The sequence below is a fragment of the Zootoca vivipara genome, chromosome 3 (genome assembly GCF_963506605.1).
Source record: "Zootoca vivipara chromosome 3, rZooViv1.1, whole genome shotgun sequence".
NCBI lineage: Eukaryota > Metazoa > Chordata > Lepidosauria > Squamata > Lacertidae > Zootoca > Zootoca vivipara.
Window position 1 is genome coordinate 76,375,840 of NC_083278.1, and position 12,035 is coordinate 76,387,874.

The 12,035-nt window shown below is 39.9% G+C and overlaps 1 protein-coding gene across 1 annotated transcript in view; it reads left to right on the plus strand.

Moving 5' to 3' along the window:
• The window catches only part of FMN2 (formin 2), a 166,637-nt gene that overhangs the window by 88,477 nt on the left and 66,125 nt on the right, over positions 1-12,035 (plus strand). The gene's annotated exons all lie outside the window — the stretch shown is intronic.

Consider the following 12,035-nt stretch of genomic DNA (forward strand, 5'->3'; position numbering starts at 1 on the left):
CTTTCCTTCAGTCAAATATTCAGCTTGGTTTGAGTTAATAATGAGAACCTTATGAACAAAGGAGTCCGCCTAACATCTGGGTCTGTGGTAAAGCCAACACAAGTTGATTGAAAATTTGCTTGCTTAACATGCAACGCTAACAATAATATGGCATGAATGTCAGTCGCTGAAGGGGTCAAGGAATACTGTGCTTAACCTTTTATCCTATTAGGATTAAGTGCATGTAATTGTTCTATCCTACAAAGTCCCTTGCAGTATTTTTATATTTCCCCTCATTTGTGCTCCATACTCAGTTCGTATTCTTGAAGTGTGTGTATTTATGAGGAGCTAACATTTTTTTGAAACTGTTAGACATAATTCTGCAGTGATACAAGGAGTTTGATGAGCCACAATACCCTGTTTCTCATATTTTAAGACATACGCATAAAATAAGCCATAGCAGGATTTTTAAGCATTCAAGGAATATAAGCCATACCCCGAAAATAAGACATAGTGATAGGCGCAGCAGCAATGCCGGCCACGGCAGGAGGAGGAGGGAAAAAATAAGACATCCCTTGAAAATAAGCCATAGTGTGTTTTTTTTTGAGGAAAAAATAAATATAAGACGTGTCTTATAATATGAGAAACACGGTAGACTAAGAGTGAGCAGAGTTGGTGATGAATATTGAAAGGTGTGCAGATAGTGGACTGGAAACTGAATGCCCAGCAGACATGCCTACCTTTCTATGTATCTTTGCACAGTCTAAATCAGCTTGAATCCATTGTTCCGTGTCCGCTTCTCTGGAGCAGCAGAAAACAACCTTTCTCCCTCCTCTATATGATATCCTTTTATAGATTTGAACATGGCTATCATATCACCCCTTAGCCTTCTCTTCTCCAGGCTAAACATACCCAGCTCCCTAAACCATTCCTCATAAGGCATCGTTTCCAGACCTTTGACCATTTTGGTTGCCCTCTTCTGGACACATTCCAGCTTGTCAGTATCCTTCTTGAACTGTGGTGCCCAGAACTGGACACAGTACTCCAGGTGAGGTCTGACTAGAGCAGAATAAAGGTAAAGGGACCCCTGACCATTAGGTCCAGTCGTGACCGACTCTGGGGTTGCGCGCTCATCTCGCATTATTGGCCGAGGGAGCCGGCGTATAGCTTCCAGGTCATGTGGCCAGCATGACAAAGCCGCTTCTGGAAAACCAGAGCAGCACACAGAAACGCTGTTTACCTTCCCGCTGTAGCGGTTCCTATTTATCTACTTGCATTTTGACGTGCTTTCGAACTGCTAGGTTGGCAGGAGCTGGGACCGAGCAACGGGAGCTCACCCCGTCACAGGGAGCAGAATACAGTGGTACTATTACTTCCGTTGATCTAGATGCTATACTCCTATTGATGCAGCCCAGAATTGCATTGGCTTTTTTAGCTGCTGCATCACACTGTTGACTCAGTGTTGTTGTTGTTTAGTCGTGTTCGACACTTCGTGACCCCATGGACCAGAGCACGCCAGGCACTCCTGTCTTCCACTGCCTCCCGCAGTTTGGTCAGACTCATGTTAGTAGCTTTGAGAACACTATCCAACCATCTCGTCCTCTGTCGTCCCCTTCTCCTAGTGCCCTCAATCTTTCCCAACATCAGGGTCTTTTCCAGGGAGTCTTCTCTTTTCATGATGTGGCCAAAGTATTGGAGACTCAACTTCAGGATCTGTCCTTCCAGTGAGCACTCAGGGCTGATTTCCTTCAGAATGGATAGGTTTGATCTTCTTGCAGTCCATGGGACTCTCAATAGTCTTCTCCAGCACCATAATTCAGAATCATCCATTCTTCGGCGATCAGCCTTCTTTATGGTCCACCTCTCACTTCCATATATCGCTACTGGGAAAACCATAGCTTTGAATTCATAGAGTTGGCTAAAATGACAGCAGCCATTAGACTTCAGTCAAATCAAAAACTTAAGAAGGAATGAAACCGCTTAGAAGAATATATGATAAGACATTGTTCCAAAACAAATTTATTGATATGCATGGACTAAGTTCGTAAAAGAGTGGAAAAATTATTGTAAGATTGTTCTGAGGGCCAACGTAACCAATATATATAACACAATGACAAGTTCAAGATATATCAATCGATCTTGTGCTGTTGTGGAGGGAAGTCACAATAATAGAATGAGATAGATACAGAATGGAAAACGGGAATTTTATTAATGTAATAATTTACACTGTATATTCTGTATACATTAGAACATATATTCTATATTATAATAATTAAACGAAATAAAGATTGAGAAAAGATCCCCATCCAGAGCTAATTAACATCATTCACCAGGGGAAGTGAGCACTCAAAAGATCACCTTGGATTAATTCTGAAATTACCTGAGTTCCTCTGACCAAAATTAGAAGAACCAAGTCTATCTGAAGATTCCGGCGGGGGGGGGGGGGCAGGATACTCATATCTTCCTACTCCAGTTCAGAGGAATGACATGAATGGAATTAATTATGTGACTTTGCTAGTAAAGAATCTGTTTGTTTATATGGTGGTGGGGAGAATAGTTTCATTTGGAAACCCCAGGGCAGCACTTCAAATATTGCTACAATATTGGGAGGACAGAAATAAGCAAATATGAGGTGGCTGGAATTTCTTGCGATGATCACTTCTAAGATCACTTTGTGGATGGGAAGCAGCAGCAGAGACAAGTTGGGGTGTTTTGCCACAATGGCCAGGGTATCAGCTGTCACTAAGGGAGGGGCTCATTTCTTTTCTTTTAATATATTTTTAATTAATTTTCCATTTTAAACAATCCAATAAAACCATGTTAACAATTCCAAATTACAAAAAAAAAAAAAATTAAAAAGCAATGCCGAATTATACATGATTTGGTGACTTCCTTTGTTCTGGGGTTCAAGGAATAATAATCTAAGTCCTGCAGTAGTTCTTAATTAATCCTTAGACAGTAATTCGGATCTTGATCCTTCAGGTTCACAGTCACTGGCTTTTATGACTTACAATCGCATTTGTATATTCCAACGATTTATTTTGCAAGGGGATTAATCCAGTGTCGTTCTGCATGGAATATTTTTTCTCCCTCCCTGTTGTCTTCCTATTGTGTTCCAACATCAGCGCTTTCCTTTGCTTCCGGTTTCTTACTGCGACATAGATATGGCGTCTTGCCATCAGGGAGGGGCTCACTCCTGGCTGCCTGCTTGCCTTCTCTTCATCATCTAGATCAGCACCTCCTAGGCCACTGGACCCCTCCCCATGATCTAGTTCTGCACTATTGCCCCATTTCTCCACCCCTATGACCAGCCCTGCTAATACGTCTCCCCAGGGCTCATGGCAGTACTGATCATAATGAATTAATTATTTTAGTACTGAATAACATGGTAATGTTATTATTATTTTTAATGAACCACACACAATTGAAATCCTCCCCCTCCCCTGCCAAATAAAATAATAACGAATGTCTCACTTCTTTCCACAACAAAATTGTGCTCGGTGTCTCTCTTCCATGTGGAAGCGGATGTCAGAGCAGAATTGTCTCTTGAATAATAATAGATGCATGGAAAAATATTATTAATTGCTGTGTTAGCTTCTGTCATTGTTTCAGCTATTCCTGCTGTGACAGGATCAAGATTATTGCATTTTCCAACCATGCATATTTTGAGAAGTAATATTTCCTGAGTGAACTGTTACTATTATCATTACTGTTCCATCTGGACAATATCATTATGGCGTCTCTATTGCTCCTTTTGGTTTGACACCCATTGTTTTGTAGAAATAAAAAGTGCAGGCAGGGTTCTTTTGGTTAAATTTGTGACATTATAATTTATGATTGAAAGAAGTTTTAGCCTTGCATTGGAGATAGCTTCTCTATTTTTTTCTACCTAATCATAATATAAAAAAACTGCAATATATATATACATAGACTTTTAAAATCCAACATATACTGTTGTCTTTATTATCCAAGAAGTATAGTAAGACCTTCCATATCTCAGCAATAAATTAAGCTGAGCTACTACCGGTATTCAAAATCCACCATGTTACACACTATAATAAATCTTATTTACACACACACACACACACACACACCTAAGTTAGTAACAGGTGTGTGGAAATTATCCTTGCCTAGATTGAGAATTGCATTTGCAAATTTCCTTAATGAACGTCTCAGGGAACACTTGACTGTTTTTGAGAGTTCCTTTCTGGCTCACAATGTTAACAAATGCATATTTATGGTGATGTGTGCACGTGCCTTATCATGTTGCCCATTGGGAAGCTAACATGGTGGAAGACCACTTGGGAATCCAACTGCTCCAGGCCAAAACAAACATACCTGGAAGCGCGCGCGTGCGCGCACACACACACACACACACACAGAGAGAGCAGAAAGAATTCACTCAAATACGGAGAAGATACTCATCAAACAGAAAGATTTCTTGGTCAGGTGATCTGGTCATGTGGTTCACAACAGTCAGTGAGAGTTTCATTTCTGTGTGCAAGCATACACAACACCTAACTTGGTCATCCATGCAGTTTCATAGCACTTGAAAGTTTGGGCTGAAATATTGTATTGCAAAGCTATTTAAATTGCAGTCCATCTAGACCAGGGGTGGTCAACCTTTTTATACCTACCACCCACTAATGCATATTTCTTGATGGTAAAATTTCCTTACCGCCCACCAGTGCTTGATGGAAGGAGGATTCAACTTGTGCCATAGGAACCCCCCCCCAACCTCCCACCTAGAATCCTGAAATGCCCACTAGTGGGTGGTAGGGACCAGGTTGACAACCCTTGATCTAAACTAAGGGGTTTACATTCAATAACTTTTTTGCACATCTAAAGCAGCTTGGTCAACCTGAACACTGAGCACATGAAGAATCTGGTTTCATATTCTGAGCCTAAGAATAAATGGAGGAAATCACCCAGAATTTGTAATTCATCTGAGTATTAAAAGTTGGACAAATTTATATTCTGAACCAGAGAATTGCAAACTGGTAAGATTTCTAATTAGTGCAGGGCTTTAGAATAAAAACAAACTATCATTTTCTTTTTAAAGAACTTAACTATTTTTAAACCCATATTTCCCTCTCAATTCTTCCTGATAATGCTAACATGGTGTACAAAAAGGCCTAGTCATGTTTTTGCTTCCACCTTCAACAGCCAATGCTATGAAGCACAATGCACCTGGTAATGATTGGTAAAGCTCCTCTAGGTATACATTTTCTATTATTTAGTATAAAGCCACACTCTAGATTGGTTGATGTAAGTGGACTCTCTGGTGCTTTGATCAGAATTGGTAATATTTTTTGACAGGGATCTATTATAGAATAGGGAAGATTGAAATTACTTTGTCTGGAGATGAATTAAAGTTTTTCAGAGAAGTAAAAGTGGTACGATAGAGCCATTGTCGCTTGTGGTATATTGACTTCATGGAAATGCTTCAAAAACCTGTCTAGCCATGGTTTACACATGAATTACTGTTGTCTCTGTCAATCATACCACTTCCTAGTTCATGAAAAACTTTAGTCTTACTTTAGTAATATGTAATAATGGAATTGTGGTTCAGGTTACGGGGTTGCCATATGCCCTCTTTTTCCAGGTCACATTCTCGTTTTCATGCGTAAAGTCGTCATAGCAATCCAAAGTAGAAGTTGGCTAATGTGTCCTCCTTTTTGCTCTTCAAAATATGGCAGACCTCTCTGTGTTCCACCATGCCCAAGAAGCAGTATCCTGACAAAACCTTTGTAGAAATGGAACAATGCCTTATGTTGTTTCTCTAATCCCAAAGCTGTTTTATTATTCAAATGCTCCCATGAGAGTGATGAGTGAATCTGGCATATATGGAAAGGGAAGATCATAAGGTCCCAGAACACAGTCTGCTTCCATGTAGAATGACCAGATTAAACAGTAAAATACAGACAAGCCCATGCAGCCAAACCATTTGTTTCAAGACATTTCCCACATGCCATGATTAGTGTTTACAAGTATCTCCAATGCATTATTTCATTAGGAAAGGAGTCTGCTTTTCTAATTTGCTTAGGCATCATGTGGTACAATTTGAACTAATTAAAATCTAGGCGTTCTAAGCCTGTTCTCAATTAATATTCTGGAATAATAAAGGAAAACAATGTAGTTCTTCATATTGTAATAAATCAACACACTAGAAAAAATGGATTTATGTGCTGGTTGTAAAACTGGGGTTAATTTTCTAGCAACACTTCTGTATAAGATCAACCTACATTTGATGGTAATTTCATTGTTTAGTTTTGGGCTGAAATATTGTATTTTAATGCTCTTAAGCGGCAGTCCTATGTTCCCTGGGAAGGTGCCCCAGGGGCTGTATTATGTTTTGGATCTCCTCCTCCTCCAAGGGCAGAAGGAGATTTCCCAACTCAAAAGGGAGGGTATTCAACCTCATACAGCCCATCCTGACTCTGTGATCCTTGCCTTACTCATCTCGGGGCTCTGACATCAGTTGATGTCAAAAGAGAAGAGGGCGTGCCAGGCCACCTTGGCTGAAGGCTCCGAAAGATCCAGAAACTTTCCATTCCCTGAACACATCCCTGAAATGGGTGGAAATATATGCCCAGGGCCAGGTTATATTTCAACCTAGGCAAGCTACCCGCCCCCCAAAAGTGCTATCTTCATGTTCAAAAACAGATGTCTTGTAGAAATGATAAAATTATTCAAAGTACAAAATAAAAATAAATAAAAACATCAGAAATTTATAACAAATATCACAAAAACTAATCTATATAAAACTCTGCCCCTCAAAGGTCTGCACCCTAATCAGCTGCTTAGTTGCCTAATGATAGCACTGGACCTGTTTGTGCCAGTCACAGAGTGTATTTTCCCTCACTTTGAAAACAATTTTTTTGGGGGGGGGTCATTCAAAGTGAAAAAGAGGAGGATACCAGAAAGTGGGTGGGAAGGAAGGAAGTTAAAACATGGCTTCCTCCTCCCTTCCGCCCTGCTGCCATACACCCAGCATGGCTGTTCATCTACATTCCTTCCTTCCTTCCTTTTTCCTATTTGGATTGTTCTGCTCATGTTGAACTTATGAAGGAATGGTGTTTGATATGGTAGTCTTGTTACCACTTTGTTGTTCACATAATCATGTTAAAAGACTTAATTGGAAGTGAAAGTGCAAAGTAGCAGGGAGTAGGCTAGCAGCATTGCTATGTAATAGCAGAATTGAAATAGCTTAATTAGCTGACTCAGTCATGCATCGTGCCTAAACTCCAGATGACAGGAACTGTGTAGGCATTCAGCATTGCCTCATAAATGGTACTACAATGGGGTGCTTGCCAGTTGTGTCATTTGGCAATTGTTCCGTAATGGTAGCATGAATATCATGCTTACAACTCCTTTCACGTTTTATATATTTGTGGGCATCATTTTCAACTCCTCCAGCCTCTTTTCTTTGTGTAATTGCTACCCCTTTTGCCATAGTCATTTTCTACTGCTGGGTTGCCGATGCCCTTAAGAATGTTTGCAATGGAATATATATTTTGTCCCCAATTTTAAATAGCAGTTGAAGGTCCCCCTCCCTTTTTTTACACCTAGATCCACTTTTCGCATTACTAGTTCATGTATCTGGGGAATAACTGATGCAAATAACCGAGAATCAGAATAGGCTTCACCTTAGTAGTATCTACTACTGGTATGTTAGAAAATATTTTAATAATGTTTCATGTGTTATCTTTACAAACAGCTTGTATGTCTGCAGTGGCAGTCCTTTGAGCTTCATGGGTGCTGCCCCAGAGGCCTCCCAACTTTGAGGGCATCAATCAATCATTGTATTTGTATGCTGTCTTTACAAAGTTTAAACTGTGCTCAAGGTAGCTTACACCATGTAAAAAATTAGTAACTACAAACATAAGAAATGTAGTCATAAACAATAAGCAAAACATCAAAAAGTCACAACCATATACATCATAAGATCTGGGGGGAAATCCCATTGGCCCCCACGACTGGTCAATGAAAGCACCAGTTGGCCATGTGGACAGGAAACCCTTCCCCCAACTCTCCTGCGGCTGTGCCAGGCTGCAATCACCACTGCTGTGCAAAATGGCAGGTGGTCTTTATGGCAGATCTTCCTTGCCACCAAAAAGTACTGGATCAAATTTGTTTTAAGATGAACTGCTGAGACGCTTTGAAAAGGCATTAAATCTTATTTTACTTAGGAAGCCATTAACAGGCAGATTTGGTAGAACTGTGCTCATCTGGACACTTTGTTTCAGAAAGGTATATGCCAGTCTGAGAGTGGCCTCCTGTTTTCTTCACCCATGTTTTTATCACTTGCCAAACTGAAATAAAACTTATCTAAATAATTAAGATAAGCACTAAAGGGCTCTGTATGGTCATATCAACAAAACTCTCAAAAATAGAACTGCAATATAATCTCTCTAGATTAAACAGTCTACAATGGTAATCATGTTTGCATTTAAACATTTTATTCTGAAAGGATTACAACACTGGGCTCATTTTTCCCCCCTCCCTTTCCCCAGACAAGAAGGCGACACACTGACTCAAACAAAATGTATTTGTTCTCTAAAAATTTAACTTGCACAAATTTTATAAACAAACTGTATAGGTGTATGAAGTTTTGGCTGATTTAATCAGTAACTTATGTCTTTGGATTTATATAAGCTTGTTTACTCAAGATGCCTGCATTGGAAATGTTTATACTAAAAATACCTCCTATTTTATAGCATTTGAATTAAAATCTATATCATTGTAACATTATTGCTATGGACTAGTGGGCATGACATAGTACCCCATGGAACTCTTCCTTCCTTTTCTTCATGCATGCAGAATTACCTCTCACCATGAGAGTGGGATGTGCCCAACAGCATGCACAGGGCATGGATTGAATCTTGCACCATGTCATCCCTCACCCCTCTGCCAAATCATATATCCCCATAACAAAAAAGAAGAGGCTAGATATCAATGCTACTAGTTACTGTGTACTGTGATTACTCCTATTTAAGTGCATTTTTAAAATTGCCTTGATCTTTTTCTACTGTATCTTTAAAAAGTATTTTAACAGTTTTGTGGGCCCAGTAGTATAAAAGCAGGGTAAAATTAAAACAAACGAAGAAGAAGAAGAAGAAGAAGAAGAAGAAGAAGAAGAAGAAGAAGAAGAAGAAGAAGAAGAAGAAGAAGAAGAAGAAGAATTTCTTACATGACCTTCACCAATCTAAACATAATGGTCTTTGGTTTTTCACTCTGCCTTTACAATGGTTGTAATGCATCTGTGAGCATCTCCCCTGTATGGATATTGTCAGTGTTCATCATAATTCTGCAAAATGAAGCAGTATTATTTATAGAAGAGGAGCCTACTTGTATCAAAAAGTACACTTAAGAAAATTATAACCCACCCTTTATTCAAATATCTCAGGATGGGGAACAATAAAATAATTTAAAATAACAACCTGCAACAACAACAACAAAGGAGCAGATAAAATTCACATAACAGATTGCCATAAAACTGTAAAACAGATTCTAACTGAACATTAACAACCTCCAAATGCCTTAATGATTTGCCATGTTTAAGCTAGTGTCTAAGTACTAAAAGATTAGACACCAGTCAAATTTCAGAAGTGATGGAGCTCCACATTTGGGACACTGGCACATTTTCATGTCACTGCATAGTGTATACCTCCTGGCAGCAGACATTAAGAAGAGCTTCCCTAACAGAGCTTAACACTTGGCCAGGACTATGCAAGGAAATATTGTTCTTCAAGTATTAAGGTTCCAAGTTATTCAGGACTTCATAAGTCATCACCAGTACCTTGAATTCTGAATGAAAATGTATTGACTGCATTTTGCACTAGCTCCAGTTTACACGTTAATCTTAAAGGGCAGCCCTACATACAGGGTACTACAGCAATCCAGTCAGGAGGTTATCAGGTCATGGATTACTGTGGCCAATCGGTCTCTGTTCAGGAATGGCCATACCTGGCCAAAAGAACTCTGTGCCACCAGGGACACTTGAGCCTCCATTGACCAACTTGGGTCAAGTAGTGCCTCCAGACCAAGAACCTGCTTCTTTACAGGGAGTGCAAGCCCATAAAGGGCAGGTAGAGTATCAAATTCCTAGACTCTAGAGCCACTGAATCAGTGTCACTGTCTTATCAGGATTTCATCTCAATTTATTCGCTCTCATCCAGCTCATTAGAGTGTCTAGACAATGTTTCAAAACTTGCAAAGCCTCATTTGACTTAGACAAGAAGAGCTAAACGGCCTCAGTCCTATATACCTGAAGGAGCGTCTCCACCCCCATCATCCAGCGCTGAGGGCCTTCTGGCAATTCCCTCATTGCGAGAAGTGAGGTTACAGGGAACCAGACAGAGGGCCTTCTGGGTAGTGGTGCCCACCCTGTTGAACACCCTCCCATCAGATGTCAAGGAAGTAAGCAGCTATCCTATTTTCAAAAGACATCTGAAGGCAGCCCTATTTAGAGAAGCTTTTAATATTTAGCGCTGTATTGTTTTTAACACTCGATTGGGAGCTGCCCAGAGTGGCTAGGGAAATAATTATTATTATTATTATTATTATTATTATTATTATTATTATTATTATTATACCCCTCTCCAAATATCCATTGACCTTTCACGCAGCAGCTTCATGTGGATGTTAAATAGTGTGAGGACAAGGTAGAACGTTGAATGACTCTATGGATCAGCTGTCATGAAGTTGAGCACAAGTTCCTCAGTGCTAGCCTCCGGAACCATATCCACTGGTAAGAATAGAACCAGCATAACATTCTGCCTCTAACTCCCAGCCTACAGAGCCAATTCAGTAAGATATCATGGTCAAATGGTATCAAAAGCAGTTGAGAGATCCAGGAGAATCAACTTCCCATGTCTCTCTATTGGAAAAAGGTCATCCATCCTGGTGACCAAAGCTGGTTCAGTTTCAAAACAGGGCCTAAAGCAAGACTGGAATGGTTACTGATAACCAGTCTCTTCCAAGAGGGCCTGCCACTGACCAACCACTATCCTTTTGAGCACCTAGACCGAAAAGGGGGAAATTGTGACCAGGCACTAGTAATCTCATACTTCTGGGTCCAAAGATGATTGTTAGATGAATGCCCAATTAGATTCAAAGTGATAGCTTTAAACTATAAAGAACAGGACTCCAATACTTCAAGGACCTTCTCTCCCAATACAAACCTGCCTTATGATCATGAGAGGCCCTTCTGCATGTGCCTTGATGATGCAGAGTGGTAACAAAAGAATGTGCCTTTTCAGTAGCATCCCTTCAGCTGTAGAATGCTCTCCTGTGGCATTGTCAGTTTGTTGGAGCCAAAAAAATAGGACATCCCCCAAACATTGAAATAATGATGTGGTTTGATTTTGGGCCTTTATGTTTTATTTTTGGAGTGGGGTAGGAGATTTTTCCTGTTGTTCATTTCTGGGGGATGAACACTTTTAATAACTAGCACTTCAGTTTTATAGCTATTGGCCATTTTAGGGTACTTCTATACTGCATTTACTCGAGTAATGCACCATCGAATCTAATGCTCACCTCAATTTTCAGAACCTTGAAACAAAAACAAAAAAAAGTATTTGCTGGCGAATGTAAATGTGCCATTGAATCTAATGCATACCTTAATTTCGCAACGTAATTTGGCTTAAAAAGGTGAGCATTAGATTTGAGGAAATACGGTATTTTGTATGTCATTTTGAGACTTTTTGGGGGGTAAAAAGTGATGACTAAATTTAATAGAACTATTTAATTTAATAGTCGCTCCACCACCACCACCTTGTTTAGACCAGTGAGAACCACTCTCCGGCTAAGTGAGGCATTGACTGTCTCCAGAATCCAGACAATCCCTGTGCCCCCTCACCTTCACAGCACACTTTGGAGGCAGATGGCGAGCTTAATTTTTGGAATGTGCATGTCAAAGCCTCAAGCCATAGTTGTGCCATTTATACTATTTTAAAATAAAATGTAGACCACATTTCCAAAATATGGAGAAAGAGAGCATGAAGAGTCACTTCGGCTGAAAATACATTTTCAGTGATTTGTTCACCTGCCCC